This window comes from Silene latifolia, chromosome 2 (genome assembly GCF_048544455.1).
Source record: "Silene latifolia isolate original U9 population chromosome 2, ASM4854445v1, whole genome shotgun sequence".
NCBI lineage: Eukaryota > Viridiplantae > Streptophyta > Magnoliopsida > Caryophyllales > Caryophyllaceae > Silene > Silene latifolia.
The window spans coordinates 125,242,483-125,260,495 of NC_133527.1; the positions used below are offsets into that span (position 1 = coordinate 125,242,483).

The 18,013-nt window shown below is 39.7% G+C and overlaps 1 long non-coding RNA gene across 1 annotated transcript; it reads left to right on the forward strand.

Annotated features, from left to right (window-relative positions):
* Nucleotides 1-13,238: 13,238 nt before the first annotated feature.
* On the forward strand, nt 13,239-17,311 carry LOC141642946 (uncharacterized). Its single transcript, XR_012543554.1, has 7 exons — nt 13,239-13,625; nt 13,915-14,150; nt 14,270-15,112; nt 15,748-15,820; nt 15,910-15,992; nt 16,410-16,577; nt 17,063-17,311. It is a non-coding gene; the product is annotated as an uncharacterized LOC141642946 (long non-coding RNA).
* Nucleotides 17,312-18,013: the final 702 nt, after the last annotated feature.

Here is an 18,013-nt window from a genome sequence, read left to right on the forward strand (position 1 = left end):
ACCCAGGTCCCACGGCTAGAGCTAATGAAATCGCCAAGTTTAACGATTTCTGTATGGAAGCGGGTGCGATTAAAAACGTACTCATTTTTGCAATGGAATCCAATTTGCAGAAACGCTTCATAGCCCATGGTGCAAACAAGATTTTCACCACGCTCACTAAGGAATTCTCGAAAGCACCGAGAATCGTGACCTATGAGCATACCACTCGCTTCTTTGATGCGAGACTCCAGAAGGGCCAACCAGTTAGCCCACACATTCTCAGCATGATTGAGAATGTCGAGAAGCTGGAGACCTTTGATTGTAAGATCAGCGAGAACATTGTGATCGACCGCATGCTTCATTCACTCCACGATGGTTTTGCGCTCTTTAGAGCAAATTACTATATTAATGATTTGAAGAAAAGTCCCCATGAACTGCACTCTCTTCTCGTACAGACCGAGAAGGACATGAAGTTCAGTGGGAGCATGAAACAGGATGTTCTCGTTGTGTCAAACAAAGGCAAGGGTAAGGGCAAAGCTAAAGCAGACCTAGCAGTAGGTAAGGCGAAGTTCAAAAAGTCGGGTTCAGGTAAGAAAGGTCCTGGTGAGTCGAGCACCTCATCAGGCGCGACAAAGAGCAAGAATGAAAACATGGAATGCCATCATTGCCACAAGACTGGGCATTGGAGGCGTACATGTCCTGTTTACCATGAGGACATAAAGGCAGGTCGCGTTAAACCTGTTGGTATGTCTTCATCCTTTCCTACTTTTATTCATATGATTGAGATTAACCACGCAAGTTACGGAACTTGGGTACTTGATACTGGTTGTGGTTCTCATCTGTGTAATCATGTGCAGGGGCTCCGAAACATCGAACCCCTCGTAAAGGGTGAGGTGGACCTGCGTCTCGGGAATGGAGCACGAGTGTCTGCCGTCTCGAGGGGAACATATGTGATCCAGCTTCCTAGCGGATTTGAGTTATCTTTATATAACTGCTATTATGTACCCAGTCTTTCTAAAAACATTATTTCAGTTTCTGCACTTGACAAACTTGGTTTTTCATTTGTAATAGAGAATAATTCTTGCATTTTCTCATTACACGATATGATTTATGGCAAGGCAGTCTCCATGAACGGAATTTATGTTTTAGATCAGACCACCGAAATATTACACGTAACGAATAAAAGTTTAAAGGTTGGTGACAAAGATCAAACGTATCTATGGCACTGCCGTATGGGACACATTAATGAGAAACGCGTTAAACAGCTCATCAAGAATGGAGCTATCTCGGCCTTTGATTTTCAATCATTTGGCACGTGTGAATCATGTCTCATCGGTAAGATGACTCGTATTTCCTTCAAAGGTGTTGGAATGTGCGCTGCTGACCTATTAGGACTCATACACACGGATGTATGTGGACCTATGTCAATCACCGCACGAGAAGGCTATAGGTATTTCATCACTTTCACGGACGATTTAAGTAGATATGGCTATGTCTACTTAATGAAGCATAAAAGTGAATCCTTTGAGAAATTCAAAGAATACTAGAATAGGGTACAGAACCTATTGGGTGGAAAGATTAAAACACTACGTTCAGATCGTGGTGGCGAGTATCTTTCTCACGAGTTTGATCAACACCTTAAAGACTCGTGGGATTGCCTTACGATTAACTCCACCGGAACACCTCAATTGAATGGTGTGTCCGAACGGAGAAATCGAACACTACTTGATATGGTTCGATCAATGATGAGTCACACCGTGTTGCCCGACTCATTATGGGGTTATGCTCTTCTCAAACCGCTCTAATACTTAACCGAAGTCCGTCTAAAGCTGTTGACAAGACTCCATATGAACTATGGAAGGGAACGGTCCCTAACTTGTCCTTTATACGGGTTTGGGGCTGCGAGGCTTATGTCAAGTGGAGACACGAGGATAAGCTCGGCCCGCGATCGGTCAAGACATACTTTATAGGTTATCCTAAAGAAACACTTGGTCATTACTTCTATTCGCCAACCGAACAACGTGTTTTTGTTGCGGCTAGTGCCACATTCTTAGAGAAGGAATTTCTCGAGAATGCAAAGAGTGATAGAACCTTCGACCTGTCGGAGATTCCAGAACCAAATACCGAGCACCCATTGGAGGAACCAATTCCTTCAATCCCGGCTGCGGTGAATATTCCTGAGGAACCTAGGAGGTTGGGAAGAGTCTCTATTCCTCCAGACAGATACATTGGTATGGTCGAGGAACATGACATATATGACGTTCTACTCTTAACGAGTAGTGAACCCGCAACCTATAAAGGTGCCATGACTAGTTCCGACTCAAAGCTATGGCTTGAGGCCATGCAATCCGAGATGGACTCTATGTATAAGAACAACGTATGGGATCTTGTTGACTTACCTGCTAAGGTTCGTCCCCTTCAATGCAAATGGCTTTACAAGATAAAGCATTCTGTGGAAGGTCAACAAGATATCTATAAAGCACGACTAGTTGCTAAAGGTTTCACCCAAGTGCCAGGTTTGCACTACGATGAAATTTTTGCACCCGTAGTCATGCTGCGTTCCATTCGGATTATCTTAGCGATCGCCGCTTTTCATGACTATGAAATTTGGCAAATGGATGTGAAAACCGCCTTCTTAAACGGCTTTTTGGAGGAAGAGTTGTACATGGTACAACCCGAAGGTTACGTCGATCCAGAACATCCTAAGAAAGTGTGCAAGCTTAAGCGTTCCATTTATGGACTTAAGCAAGCATCTCGGAGTTGGAATCATCGCTTCGACCAAGTGATTAAAGAAAATGGATTTACTCGATCGGTCGAGGAACCATGTCTTTATATCAAGTCGAGTGGGAGCAAGATTGTCTTCCTAATATTGTATGTCGATGACATACTCCTCATTGGGAATGACATACCTCTCTTAACTTCGGTGAAAGTATGGTTGAAAAACCATTTCCAGATGAAAGATCTGGGTGAGGCACAAAAAATTCTGGGCATCCGTATCTATAGAGATAGATCACGTCGGATGTTATCTCTCAGTCAGGAGTCTTACATAGACAAAATCCTAGAAAGATTCAGCATGACTAACTCCAAGAAGGGGTTTCTTCCTATGGCTCCAGGGGTGCATTTGAGCAAGTCTCAGTCACCAGAGACACCGGAAGAGAAAGAGCGCATGACACGGATTCTTTATGCCTCGGCTATAGGATCAATCATGTATGCCATGATATGCACACGTCCGGACGTGGCATATGCATTGAGTATGACAAGTCAATTCCAACAAACATCCGGGTGAATCACATTGGATGGTCACAAGAACATTCTTAAGTACCTACGGAGGACTAAAGATTGGGCATTGACTTATGGATCGAGATGACTCGAAATCTCAGTCTGGATTCGTTTTTACTCTTAATGGCGCTACAGTCAGCTGGAAGAGTTCTAAATAAAGTGTTAAAGCAGATTCTACGACTGAGTCCGAATACTATGTCGCGTCTAGACATGTACAACGGAAAGCTCATCTAATCCGAGATTACGTGGAGCAAAAGGAAGTAGTGATAGAAAAGATTGCTACACATGATAATATAGCAGATCCTCTCACTAACCCATTACGACAAGATAAGCATGAAGGGCATGTTAATTCCATGGGAATTAAACGTGTTCCTAAGTTGTAGTACTCTTTTATGGATTAGATTCATTCTCTTTTGTACTCTATACGACATCATCGTTTTGATATTTTATATATTTTGTTTTTCATGTGGATTTGTACGACAAATTTTGAACACCACAAAGTGAACTGAACAAACATTATATTTTTGGTCCTTAATTGCCCACGTGAGCTGATAACTCAAGGTAATTATTTTGTGACGTTGGTTGATGGTGGGTTCAACGAGCCATAAGTCAACCGGTTGACTGACCAATCACAGATGCGATTTATACGGATATTTCGTAGGACACAATTGTGACATCGACGTGGAGTCCTAAATGTTTTATAACATTCGGTGCCCGGTCGTGGATAGGACTTCCATGGTGATCCTAAGAGTCGATTCTTTTGACTATCGACTGTCTCTTGAGACTAAGGCAGATTTTGGGTGACTTTGGTTTCTTTCTCACGGTCATCCGTAACAGGGGGCCAAGTAGATTGTTTCTGGGTCATTTCATGCTGTGCTTGGATCGGAAGGAGTTCGAGTTGAAGGAAATATTCAGCCTTTATCAGGTACTCGATATTTCTCAGGGCCACTCGAGGAGTCAGAATCGAAATGCATGGCCATGCTCGGATACGGATTCGTTTTATCGGTTAAGTTACTCTCTAGTCGGGAAACCACTCTAGATACAGATCGATTGTAAAATACGACCTTTGCGGATCCGGATCTGCAAATTGTTTTACATTGAGTGGGAGAAATTTTAAATGAATATGAGAATCGGTTATCGCACATACACTTGTACGGACAAGTGGGAGTTTGTTGGAGCTGTGTCCTCCAGTTAGTGCGGATAACGTCATTGCACATACACTTGTACGGACAAGTGGGAGCTTGTTGGGGCTGGTGTCCTTTACAGTTAGTGCAAGGACGTATAAATCTCTAAAAGGATCAAAGGGTATACTTTTGTTTCATAATCAGTTGGTCCACGTTTATCAATAACGGTTGGCTTGCTAGATAAGTTTGACGTTATTGTCATATAGATGGCGGTGATCAACTGGTCCCTAAAAGTCACACTCATAGGATACGTTTGAGAGATGTGACGGTATGAAAATACAGTCATGTAGATGCCAAATTTGACTAACCAGTTAGTCTGAGTTATTTGACTAATAATTAGTCAAAATGTGATGTTGAGATATTTTATTTAATACGGATTAAATAATAATGGCTAAGGCGGATTAAGCAGTTAATTCGTAAATTAAATATAAAGCAATTTATATTTGATTAATGTATATTGAATATAATTATACAATATCGTCTTTGTCGGACATGTATTAATATTTCAACTAATCCGTATTATTAGTTGATGCTTTAATAACCGATAACCGATGACGATTTATGATAAAACCGTGTCATATACATTTAGCGCATTTCGGGTCGTACCATGAGTTAATAATAAGAGAAAGTGGAAAGCCCACTCTCCCCATCAAAAGCTCACGGCCGAACCAAGCTCAAAAGGAAAGCTGCCTCTCCTATTTGCCCTAATCATTCATTTGAGAAAAGAATTAGGGTTTTGAGAAATATTATCTCTCAAAACTTTAGATCTCACATCAAAACAAAACTCACAAAATAATCCTCTCAATATTGCAAGGCAATTAGAGGATTCATTCTAGCACAAGGGCATTTCTCAGACGATCTTGGGTGCATCATTTAGGAGGAGATCTACTTTGATCTCTCATTGCCAATTTGCACTAGGACCGAAGGTTAATCCTTGATCTTTATCGTTTCATTGTTGTTTTCGTTTATGACTATAAATCACGTATTAAATTTGCGTTATAATCCTTCAAATTATGGGTTTTATACGGATATTACCCCACAAGATGCACTCAAAACATCTTCCGAAATCACTTCACGCATCTTTAGGTCAAATTTCTGGGCTCCGATTCTTCTTTCTCCAAAATGCATGCAATTGGGACAGGTTCGGGCTCGATTTTGCTCCTTCCCGGTTTATACCTGCAAATAATACAAGATAAACCAAAGTGGACTATTCGGGGGACATTTGTAGCTAGATGCCGCATAAATAACATAGAAATCTGTGTAAATATAGGGTAAAAACCTTATATAAAATTCACGCATCAGTTTGATTTCACCTCTTCAGATGGATACATAGGCAGTCCTTTATTACACAACAAGGATACAACCACAACCCCCAAACAAAATTTAGAAAACCGGAACTACGAGCATGGTTTGATTTCACCTTTTCAGGTTGATACGTAGGCAGTCCTTCCTTACACAAGAAGGATACAACCATCCCCACAAATAAAAAAGAAAACATATCCCATATCAACTTTAAAACAAAAAAATAAAGGAAAAACATTCCCTTTTCCACAAAAAAAGCCTTTCTCCCTTCCCACGAAAATCCAATTTCCTAGGTGCGATGTTTAGGATAATTCAAACCGAATTGCCTTCACAAATTGGATAGAAGAAACAAGCGTTCACAATTTCTTTCAACACAAGCAATCCTCTCATTTAATTAATAATGAGAAGGATTACAAATTTGACAACAAATAAGGTTAAGCAAGTCTACAACTTGTCAAAGCTAGAATGTCGAATAAGACATCTCAACATAGTAAAACTAGCACAAAATACACAATACATATGTAGTACAATATAATAAAAACTCACAACACTATTACAAAATAATAGTAAAACGGGTAATGGAGGTCTTCATTCTTCCATTCTACCCTTGCCTTTTCCCTCGGGGTACAACTTCCCCTTGTTCTTCTTGTTAGCCCGCCTATCATGGACTTCCTCTTCGGAACGGATCCTCAACGGATCTACCACGACGACGGTCTCCGGTCTCTTGAATGACCCTAAACTCGTCCCAAGTCGAGCCCATACATGGCTCACTACCTCTTTGGGACCCGAGCTTCTCCTCTTTGGTGGCCTCATTACATCCGGGCTAACATCATCAGAAAAGTCATCAAAGAATGCACGGTTGGCCCTGCCAACCTCTCTATACTTCATGTCGACAACCTCATCCTTATGAGACTTGGACCTTTCCTCCAAGGTTTGAGCTCTTGACCACTTGGCATAATCAGGAGTCACCCATGTCGTGGCAACGGGGTTTGGTACCTCCCAAATCGGCCGAGTGGCCAACCATCTTTCGAATATCTCCAGAAGCTCGGAGTTTCAAAAAACACTCACTTGGACGAGAGTATCTTGAGAGGGCACCATTTTTTGTCGCCCCATTTGCCTCATAAGCGTTTCGGGATAGATGAAGGAAGCAACCTTCAAGCCCACCACCATCAAAGAACAAGAACTAGCGGCTGAAGCGGGCAACCCCGTGAAGGACCTAAAGTGCCACCATGACACCACCCAACGGATATGAGGACCATCCTCCTCTACCAATCTCGAGGTCCAATAGGCCTCGGTGGATGAAAAACTATACCATACCACTTTGACCCCTCCTTCTTCAAGGCATCGACAAGGAGGTATGCGTGCACTAGGCAAAAGGCAAGATGCCTTCGCGTAGCCACCTCCGAAACATTGACATCGAACCGGTTTGAGAAAATGTTGATAAGAGCCAACATATCCACACCATGGGGAGCAAGGAGAGAGTTCACTTGACTCGTTGACAAGCCCAACATTGAACGAAACTTCTCTTCGTAACACAACCGAGTCGGGGGAAGCACCGGAGTACAACCCGGCCATCCACCAATGGCGCCCATTTATTTGGCAAGAGGGAAAATTTCACCTTTCGGGAAAACGAAAACATGATGTTTCGAATCCCAAAATGAGAGCATGCGTCAAGGAACGAGGATTGCACCTTGACTTGACGAAGCACTAACAATTGATCAACTCCCATGACAACGCGTTGATACTTCTCGGGAGGCGACAAATCCTGACACCAATGTCGTAACCTATTTTCGAAAGCATCCCTGAATAATTTTGTGAAAGAAGAAGAGAGTTTTAAGTAGAGATGTATTTCGTGTTTCGGATGATGAAACAATGAAGCACAAACGTCACAATTTATACAAAACAATCAACGTTTTTTTCCGAAAAAAGGGGAAGATCCCTTCCATCACCAACGGCCTCGCCCATCTTTGGGCTGGTCCTCAGAATCCGCACCTTAATTTGTCCCTATCAAGTTGTGTTTGTTTCTGACACCTAGATTCTATCGCCTTAGGGCTCGCGCCTCTTAGGGCTTATCAGGGAATTTATGTGTTTTCTGACACTCACATTTCCTTTGTTTTCGCGTTTTATGAGATCCGACACGGTTTCCATGATGCAACTTTAAACATACGGGCTTTTCTCTTATTATTTTTTTAGGGTGGAAGGGCTAGTTGCCCCAATCCGCGACGGATCATTTCTATGTCGGTCGAAATTTCCGAAAATTTTTCGCTTTTTCGCTTTTCACAAAATTGATAACACGACGTTAATTTTCTTCAAAATTCAAGCTCTTTCAAATCCAAGTCTTGAGCTCACAAAAATCGAATCAAATACACTCGCAAAAATCTCTTTTGAAATTCATCCGTGGCGGCTTGAGTTTTAGTTTTTCGAGTTGCAAATCAATTTTTAGCAAAATTCGACGTAATTTAATTCAATCACGACTTAATTGCTCAAAATTTAAAAACAATCTCACTTAAAAACTCCAAACGTGACGACCTGTCGCGGAATTTTCAAAATTTCATTTCAAATTTCAAATTTTAACTTCGAGTCATCGTGGTTATTTTTGTTTTAACCAAATGCATTTGCGTGTTTACGTGTGTGCATACGTGCTACTGCTACCTGTTGCCTGCTTTCTACACTAACAATGCAGGAACAAATGCAAAGCAAAAGGAAATCAGCAGCTGACCATGCTTCTCCGAAACACAACAACAAAAAAGCCAAAACAAAATAAACTATAATCCAAAAACACATATATACAAACAGCCTCACGCAAAATACATCAACACACGTTTGATACAAATGATTGACCATACAAATAAGATCCGGTACGAGTATTTATCATACAGACACTGGCCTAAAACAACGAACTGGGGGCTATCCGCCACCTACCGAACTAAGCACTCCCTATCCTTCTGATTGGAAAAGAAAAGGAGCAACATGGAAAAGAAAGGAGTAACCGCGGAAGCAGAGGTGGTTACCACGACGGTAATACCTTATTCCTACTCCATGACAAAAAGGAAAATAATGCCTGGCAGATTTCGGACGACATGACAATCAGGAATTGTGACTCAATGCCTCACCCCGACGTTAATCCTCAATCGTAAGAATTCGGCGATGAGAAGGAGCCATGACATAGGGCGCTACCCTGATGTTGAACCCCAATCATCAGAACTCAACAACGATCGAAGACGGTAACGTAGAACAATGCACCCGTCTTTACCCCCAATCATCAAACGTCTAAACCTCTGCAGAAAACATCCAATGATCAACACTTGATCAAAGGCCGGACGAAGGCCGCCAGGGAGAAAAACAATCCAACAAGAACAAGGTGATACTATTTCTCCTCCTGCAGGATCATCCTCCCGCTCTAAACCTCAGCAACAGGCCCAGTGGGCCCAGAACACTCCTTTGCAATCAGGATAAAACAAAAAGTCAGCCAAACTTTCGGCATTACGACGGCACAAAATGGACAAATACAAAAAAAAAAAAAACAACAACAAAGCACCTGCAAATGCAAAACAAAACAAGGGCGAACCCGCCCAAACCCATCCAACAAAAACACTTCACAAAAAATCGCACAAAAAAACGACTGGCCCTTCTTTTTAAGCAAAAGTCGAGTGAAAACAACAACAAAATTTTTAAAAACCACCGAACACCTCAAGGCCCACACAAGACCCGCAGATAAACAGTAAAAATTCCCAACACAATTGGGTATTTTTCACATCTCAAAAAGGCAATTATACGCCAATTCGGACACAAATAGGTCAAAATTTCAAAATACGACCACAATAAAACGACGTGATTTAATCACACCTCAAGGTGACCTAAACTACCATTATGGTCCATTTTAAGACAGACCGGCTCCGTTTGAGCCCAAACAGACGCTTATTTCATCAGACATAAACCGTCACAAAAAGGGAAAAAACTTAAATTTTGCCCACAACACCCAACGAAGGCTCAACATAGCATAGGCGGTCTTCCCCGACTACAATGCAACCTAGTGGGGCACACAACTCAAGCAAACAAACTTGGCATTGTGAAATGAGACGGTTTTCCGTCTCATTCATGTTTTTCGAGCCTAGTGAGCGGGAACGGGGACCATAATGCAAACTAAAAGCACCTCTATACTCCTAAACAGGTTCTAACCTATTGTAATCATCAATTTCACTCGAAAATAGGATAAACAAAAACGCCCAAATCGATTTTCGAAGGGTTAGGGTTTCGCCCTAATTCAATTAACAAAAAGGCAAACAAATTCAAATGGATTCAGGAGGATTTACATACCTTGAGATGACATAAGGACAATGGCACAATGTTAAGCAAGAAGCAAAGTCGAAAATGGCGATTTTTTTTGCGTTTTTTGATTTAGTGTCGAGGAAGACGAATGGGAATGGGAGCAGCCTGCTCTCGCGTCCTTTTACAGAAAACAGGGAAGCCTCCTTCCCTCGCAAAAGAGCTCGCGCCTCAATCAGGCGTTCCCTGCTTTGTTCAATGGAATTTTGGGCTTTGGCCCAATTCCCACACAAATCACAAAATTTCGACGACGGAATTAAAAACCGTCATTTTTCAAATACAAAAACAAATAGTGAAATTCAAATTCGCTATTTTCACCAAACTTCAACGACGGAATAAAAACCGTTATTTTTCAAATACAAAAACAATATAGTGAATATTCAAATTCGCTATTTTCGCAAATTGCAACGACGGAATTAAAAACCGTCTTCTTTCAAAAACAAACACGAAATAGTAAAATTCAAATTCGTTATTTTTCACAATTTTTGAACGACGGAATTAAAAACCGTCATTTTTTCAAATACAAAAACGAGATGGTGAAATTCAAATTTGCTATTTTCACAAAATTTCAACGACGGAATTAAAAACAGTCATTTCTCAAACAAATACGAAATAGTGAAATTCAAATTCGCTACGTACACAAATTTCAAATTTTTAACGATGGCATTAAAAACCGTCACTTTCAAACAAAAACAAATAGTGAAATTCAAATTCACTATCCTCACAAAATTCTCAACAACATTTTCGAATCACAAAAACAAATAGCGGAACTCGCTATTTTCAAAATCTCAAACAAACGGCATTAAAAACCGTCACACCTTCAAACAGGATACTGAAATTCATTACCCCTCGCAAATCTCAAATCATGGGAAGACGAAGTAAAAACCGTTATCCCCAAACACACATCAAATGGCAGAATACGCATATGCCCTCTTTCTACAAACTTCCAACAAACGTCAATAAAAACCGTTACCTCTGTTAGGCCCAATTTAGCCTGGTCTGACTTCAATTTAGCCGACCTTATTAGGCTGATTGGGGCAACCAGGGACCGGACAAATCTAACTACTATTTGGCAGATGAAGAATACCACAAGATAAGCAAGCTACTAAATCCTAGAAGAAAAACCTGATGGTAAGTGCAGAGTAGCCTGGCAGGACACTTAAGCAGGCTGGATTAAGTTGACAAGCAGCAAAACGGTTATATAAAGGTAAATGCCCACGTCCTATTCTCAAGGAAGACCAAGTCCAACTACAAGAGCACCTTATTCCCATGAATCAAAACGTGTAAAAGGAGAAAAGCCAAAGTTAGTTGAGGGAGAACGAGTCAACCGGATTAATAGGGAGTGTGCCCTATTTTTCAGCCAACAACTCCAACAGCTAAAAGGAACGTTGGGGTTGAATGAAACGTTAGCATCTGAAGAACTATAAATAGCATGATCTAACAATTGTAAAGGACGGATAATTATTCATCAATTATTTACAACAAATCTCTTACTCTTTCCTGAATATTCAATTGTATACACGAGTTTGTGATCAGCTTATTAAAGAAATACAAACAACATTATTTATACTTAATTCTTTCCTGTTATTTACTCATAATATTATTCTAAATTTATTGAACTAGATACCCTTATTACTCAATAATCTAGCTGGATCCTTTCAGGGAAAATCCTGCTAAAACGATTGGCGCCCACCGTGGAGCATCTAGTTCGTTAATGAAAAAATTCCTTTTACCATTCTTCATTTAATATTCACATACAAAAATGGTAGAACTCACCCCGGAACAACAATTGGCGGCTGCCTTAGCTAAGATCAAAGAATTGGAGACAATTCAAGAAAAAGCAGCCCAAGCAGAGGCTGAAATCAGTAGGCTTAAGGAATCTGAGTCTAACCTGAGAAAAAAATTGGAAAATCAGGCTTCAGGCTCCAAGACCAGATTCGAACCAGGAACCCCATTCTAATCCATTATAAAAAACATTGACTTTTCCAATTTTGGAACTCCGGAGAAGGATACCTCATCCGGCACCCAAATCATTCCCAACGATGAAACAAACAAAACTGAAGCAGCAATAATGATGGGTATGTTTCAGGAAATTCAAAAACTCCACAACAAAATAGAAAATATACCGGAGTGCCGGACCACGTGGGTCAAGTAGAAGTTGATGCTTGGTGATTCACCCTTTGCAGATGAAATTGCAAAGATTGATCTCCCCAAGAAATTTACCGTCCCATCCATGAGAACTTATGATGGAACCTCTGATTCACAAAATCACGTTGCCATATTCAAACAGAAGATGTTAGCCGCCACAATACCCAGTGAACTCAGGCTGGTCTGCATGTGTAAAGGCTTTGGTACAACCCTAACTGGAGCAGCATTACAATGGTTCATCAATCTCCCAAATGGGAGTATCAAGAATTTTGCAGAACTGGTCAATGCCTTCAATCAACAATTCGCAAGCAGCAGAGACATGGCCAAGAGACCCAGTAACCTGTTCAGGGTAAAGCAACTTCCTAAAGAATCTCTCAAAGAATTCCTGGCAAGATTTGTCAAAGAGAAGGTAACCATTCCCAGGTGCGACGAAGAGACGGCGGTAGAAGCCTTCAGGCAAGGAGTCCTGCTTGACAGTGACATCTATGCAGACTTAACCAAAAAAGCTTGCCCAACCTTTGCCACTGTTCAATCCATCACCTTAGAACATGTCAGATTGGAATAAGATCTCAACTTCAGAACAAACTCGTCCGTAGGAAAGCAAGGCTATGGACACACTAACAGGAAAAGCTCCTACCAGAAAGGAGCACTAGTAGAAAAAACCCCTATTACGACGCGGTTATCGTGGCGGTTCTAATAGAAACGACGCGAAAAGCCCAATAAATTGGCGGGAAGTAGATTTTTAAGTATGTAGGAGGTCTATAGTGGCGGTTTAAGTAAGAACCGACGTGATAACATAAGCTTTTTATGGCGGTTCCAAATAGAAAACGCTACCATAGGTCTATTGTGGCGGTTCTGTTAACAACCGACGTTAAAAATGATGCTAAAAGTTAATACAAAGTGACAATTTTTTAGGCTAAAAAACCGTCATTATATGTTTTTGCGTCGGTTTTAATTAAAACCGATGACTTTAATAGAAAAAAATCTCCAAATAAAAAAACCCATTTACAATTCCTTCGTCTGCTTCATTCCACAACGCCAAATAAACCCAAAACCTGAAACCCAAAACCCCTTTACAATCCCCTCACAATTCAACTCCGGCAACCACCGACGTCAGGCCTCCCCCACCTGCCCATCAACGCATCCCATACGCCGAACACACTCATCTCTCATTCCTCTCTCCTTTCTTCCACTTGCCGCTGCTCGAGCACCACTCACCCTACAATCACCACCAAATATTTGTAATAAGCTGCCGCAGATGCCGTTATGGAAAATTACAGATTCGATTACTCACCCCTCACAATAAAGCATTATTATAAATAAAACTTTACCGATTATTACTGAGGGTTTCAATTAGATTCATCAATTGGATTCATTTTCGTTTCAAATTTCATTTTCTTCAACTAGGTATGGTATTCGAATTTCCTCTTTATTCATTTGAATTATGTTTATCTAATTATTGGTATTCGAATCGCAACTTTTGTTCTCTTTGATTTTGTTCTGATGCGACGGTAACCAAAAAATCACCATGTTTTGTTTCTGATCAAAGTGATGAGATGATTATTGGTATTTGAATTTGAACTTTGTTCTGATTAGAATTCATGTTAGGGTTATTGATATGAAACATATTTTACGCCTGTAAGGTGAATAAAGCACCCTTTTTATTTAGTTGATTGATTTCGGGCTGTTATTTTAGTTTAACGCATAAAACCGACTTCTTAAACTCGTGCTATTTGAGACCAGCAAAAAAGAACTTGGGCTACAGCCATAACACATGCTTTTGCTGCGACTTGTAATGGTAATTCACGAGAACCTATGGCTCACTCTATGGCTCTCCCTCGCTGGTTGTTGCTGTCTATCTCTTTCCTTCCCTTGCGCCTATTGTAATGGTAATTCACGAGAACCTCACAGCATAATTTGTGCATAATTGGGGTAAGATTGATTTAATGTTCTCCTTTATCTTTTAAGTTATTATTTTCATCAGTTTAATGCTATCTTTTGCAATTGTGTTGATGAGTCGATATTTTTTTGGGGATTTAAAATTGATGCAGATTGTAGTGAGAATAGTTCTGGTGAAAGACGAATTTTATGAGAGCTATCACTATCTTCGATCATATAAGCGATTAAAATTACAAAAACTATCTATATTGCGGCCGTCGTAACCACTGCTTGCCGCTCCTTTGCTCTCAGCAGCAACAAAGGTATAATTCACTATTTTCTACTCCAACATAGTTATTGTATTTGTACTTCCATTAGAATTATTGCTCTATTTGATTGTTGTTGTGTATTCTGATGTGTGGTATTTTTCCAATTTATCTACTGATTGCCCTTAAGTAGAAAGCAGTAACCCTAGGTTTTGCTTTTTCTCGTGTCGTAGTTTTTGTACTTTGGAAATCTTCTGCTACTTATGGATCACAGATTAGGAACAATATTGAAACTTTGTAACTTGGGCGTCCTTAAATCTTATGCAAACAATTTGCGCATCCTTAGTTCTTTACTGTGGATCCAATTCATCATTTTTTTATGTTAACTGTTTTCAAATAATGAAAGACTCTCGTCTTTTCTTTCCCATGGCTCTCCTTTTCAACAGTGAAATTTAGTAATCTGCATATCCTGCGTTGATTTTGAGAATTTAACTTGTCTATTCGCACCCCTACTTATGCGTCAAAGTTATTACTTGATTTATCATTTTGTTTTTGTATTTTCTGGTAGCATGGTCCTTCATGGCAGGAGCTGTTACTTTCAAGCGACAATGTCCACTAGGTTTTGAATATCTATGAAGCTCTAAGACATAAGTTTCCACTCAAAGGATATTGGATTGATTGCCCTATTGCAGTCTCTGCTCGGAAACTTATTGTAAAGTTCTGTTCTAACTGGGAGTATATTTCTGACTGGTAATTTCTATGCTGCTTTCAATGCTTAGTAATATATTTAATGATAGTGTAGTAGGAATAGAGAGTACATAGTTTTACCATTATTTATCTTGCGAGGTTTGTTGGACATGTTGAAATATAAACCATGTATATATCTAGTATGCTGTTGTAGTATGTCTTTTTTTTTTTTTGGTACGGTGTTATGAATATCATGATTGATGAGTGAAGATGGTCCTTCATCCCAATTTTTGATTAGTTTTGATTGATTCTCGATCAGTGAGTAATTAAGGTCAGCCCAGATTTATCACCACTTTACCTTTTCCTAGTGTTATTCGGATTCTCCCATATGTCATCATAATCACACAGCCGATATTTGCTTATTGATCGTCTTCGTTAACTTGGTTTCTTTAACTTGACCTTATTTATCTCCAATTGCGGATTCGGCGAAGAATAGCTTGATTGGAATGGTTTATTTAATCCATATATTATACGTTTGCTGTGCTGTCACACCTCGCATCATTGACTCTTGTTTGGGGTGTTGGTGGTTCGTTCTTATTTGAAATGTGTTTCTACTTTAATCTTATTTTAAGAAACTTTGGCTTCTGATATTTCCTAATCCATGTTTACTCATGTCTTCCTTAACACGTAACTGGCAGGGATGCCACAGTAATGCGAAGACCCAGTAGCAGTATTCGAAATGCTTTTCTGGAGCATTTTTGGGCTAATAATGTAATCCAACTACACTCGAATACAACCTTCATTTTTTCAAACGACCAAACATTCATGTGTATCGTGACAAATTACTCAATTAATTTCAGGTATATAGGTTCATGTTCAAAGCAAAAACATTGTGCAAGAACTATGCTAACTGCTCTGACTCAGGCTGGTCTTACACAAGCAGGTAACTTATTTCTCAACAACATTGTTGCATAAGATGACATGCCTGCTCAATTAAAAAATACCATTCATCCTCTAGCTTAATCTTCTCCTTCTCCAGCAATTTGAATGGGACTCTTTCCTTTCAGCCTTCCAATGATATATGCATTTAGACAACTGAAATGGTTACGTACATGAATCATGGGACTATTTGTAATAAGTAATTAAATGTTAGAAAATATACCTATGAATACATCTTGCCTGCGTTTTTGCTGTAGTATATCTTTAAAGGAAACCAATTGAAATCCAAAATTGGGTATTTCTACCCCTGGGCAATCTCTGATAAAAGTGCTATTGTGAATATTAATCTTCCATTTATGTTGACATGCTTTGTATTTGTCGTCGTTTTCTAATACAACAAAATTACTGATGGTGTTGGCAGGTTTGGCACCAACCAAAACCTGATAATACAGGTAGCAATAGCTTAAGAGGAGGCCAAAATCTTCAGAATTATCAAAAATAAAAAGGGAGTTGAAGCATTACTCATTATGTATCGAACAACCTCATTAAGTATCAACAACCGTTGTCCGCCACCACTTCCTCTTTCCTGGTAAGTTTACAAACCCAATTCAGTTTTCGAATTTTCATCTTTCCCCAATTTCCCAAACCTTAATTCTATTTTGATTATATTTGTGAAATGTTTTTCAAGAATTAGTGCTGTGTGTGACAGCCTGACATGTCTTTTTTTTTTTTTTTTTTTCTGGATTTTACGAGCTCTGATAATCTCCTGAATTCTATTTATTCTATTTAGATACAGTTCATGCTTTTTTAAGGTCTTAGTGAACATAATTTCAACAGCATAGCACCGTTGCACCGCTTTGACGAACCTAAGTATCAATCTATATAGCACATCACTAAGTGAGACAAAACCAGCGTAAGTAAGAAGTCATTACTCATTAGTTATTCATCTGTTTTTGTCTCACTCATGCAAAAGCTTTCAATCAAACTCGGGAGTGTTCTATAATGTCTTATGTTGATTTTAATAATGTTTAGGTTGTTTTTCTAACTATTGGTTTGCTAAATGTATTATTGTAGATTCAACTATGTTAATTGACGAGATGAAAGATGTTAAAGACGTGTGGGCTATTAAATGTTTAGAGAACATGAAATGTTAGATTAGTTTATTCACTAGACAGTGTATGTGATTATTTATACACTTGGATGTATAATTTTGACATTGACACTATTTTTCGTCGGATGATATGCAAGTTCGTTGGTAGGCATTCTTTTGTATGTATTGTTTATTTATTTTGCTATTTGACTTATCAAATCAATGTCGACATTGCTGCCAAAATTTTGGTAGCAAATATTTTTTTTTTAAAAAAAAAATCTATGGTGGCGGTTCTTAAGTATGAAACGCCATTATTAGTTCACCTTTAGTGGCGGTTCTTTACTAACAACCGACGTCATAATTACCTTTGGCGACGGTTCTTTAACAACAACCGACATTATAAAGAACATGTAGTGGGGGAAAGTTATTATTGAATTACCTATGGTGGTGGTTTTCAAAAAATAACCGCCACTATAGATGAGTTACAGTGGCGGTTCATGTCTAACAACAGTTGTATTATATAAGTTTATAATGGCGGTTTTGTATAACAACCGCCACGGTAGGAGAGCTATTGTGGCGGTTCAACAACCGTTTACAACCGCCGTAAAGTTTATACGACGCCGCGATAAACGACGGACCCTAAATCTCTAAAAACCGCCACAAAAGGTCATTTATAACCGCCACCGTAGGGGATTTTTCTACTAGTGGAGGCAACCCCAGATCAGCACCTTATTCCAGACCTGAACGATCTGAAGTCAACATGGCACAAGAACACAAAGGTAACTTTTCTAGCCTACTAACTTTTCCTGAATATAACTTCTCTATAAATACTGCAGGATTAATCAAACGCCTGGAAAGCTTGGGAGACACGGTCAGATGGCCCAAAAAATCCGACAACCCCAGGAAAGATCCAACGAGATGGTGTGACTTCCACC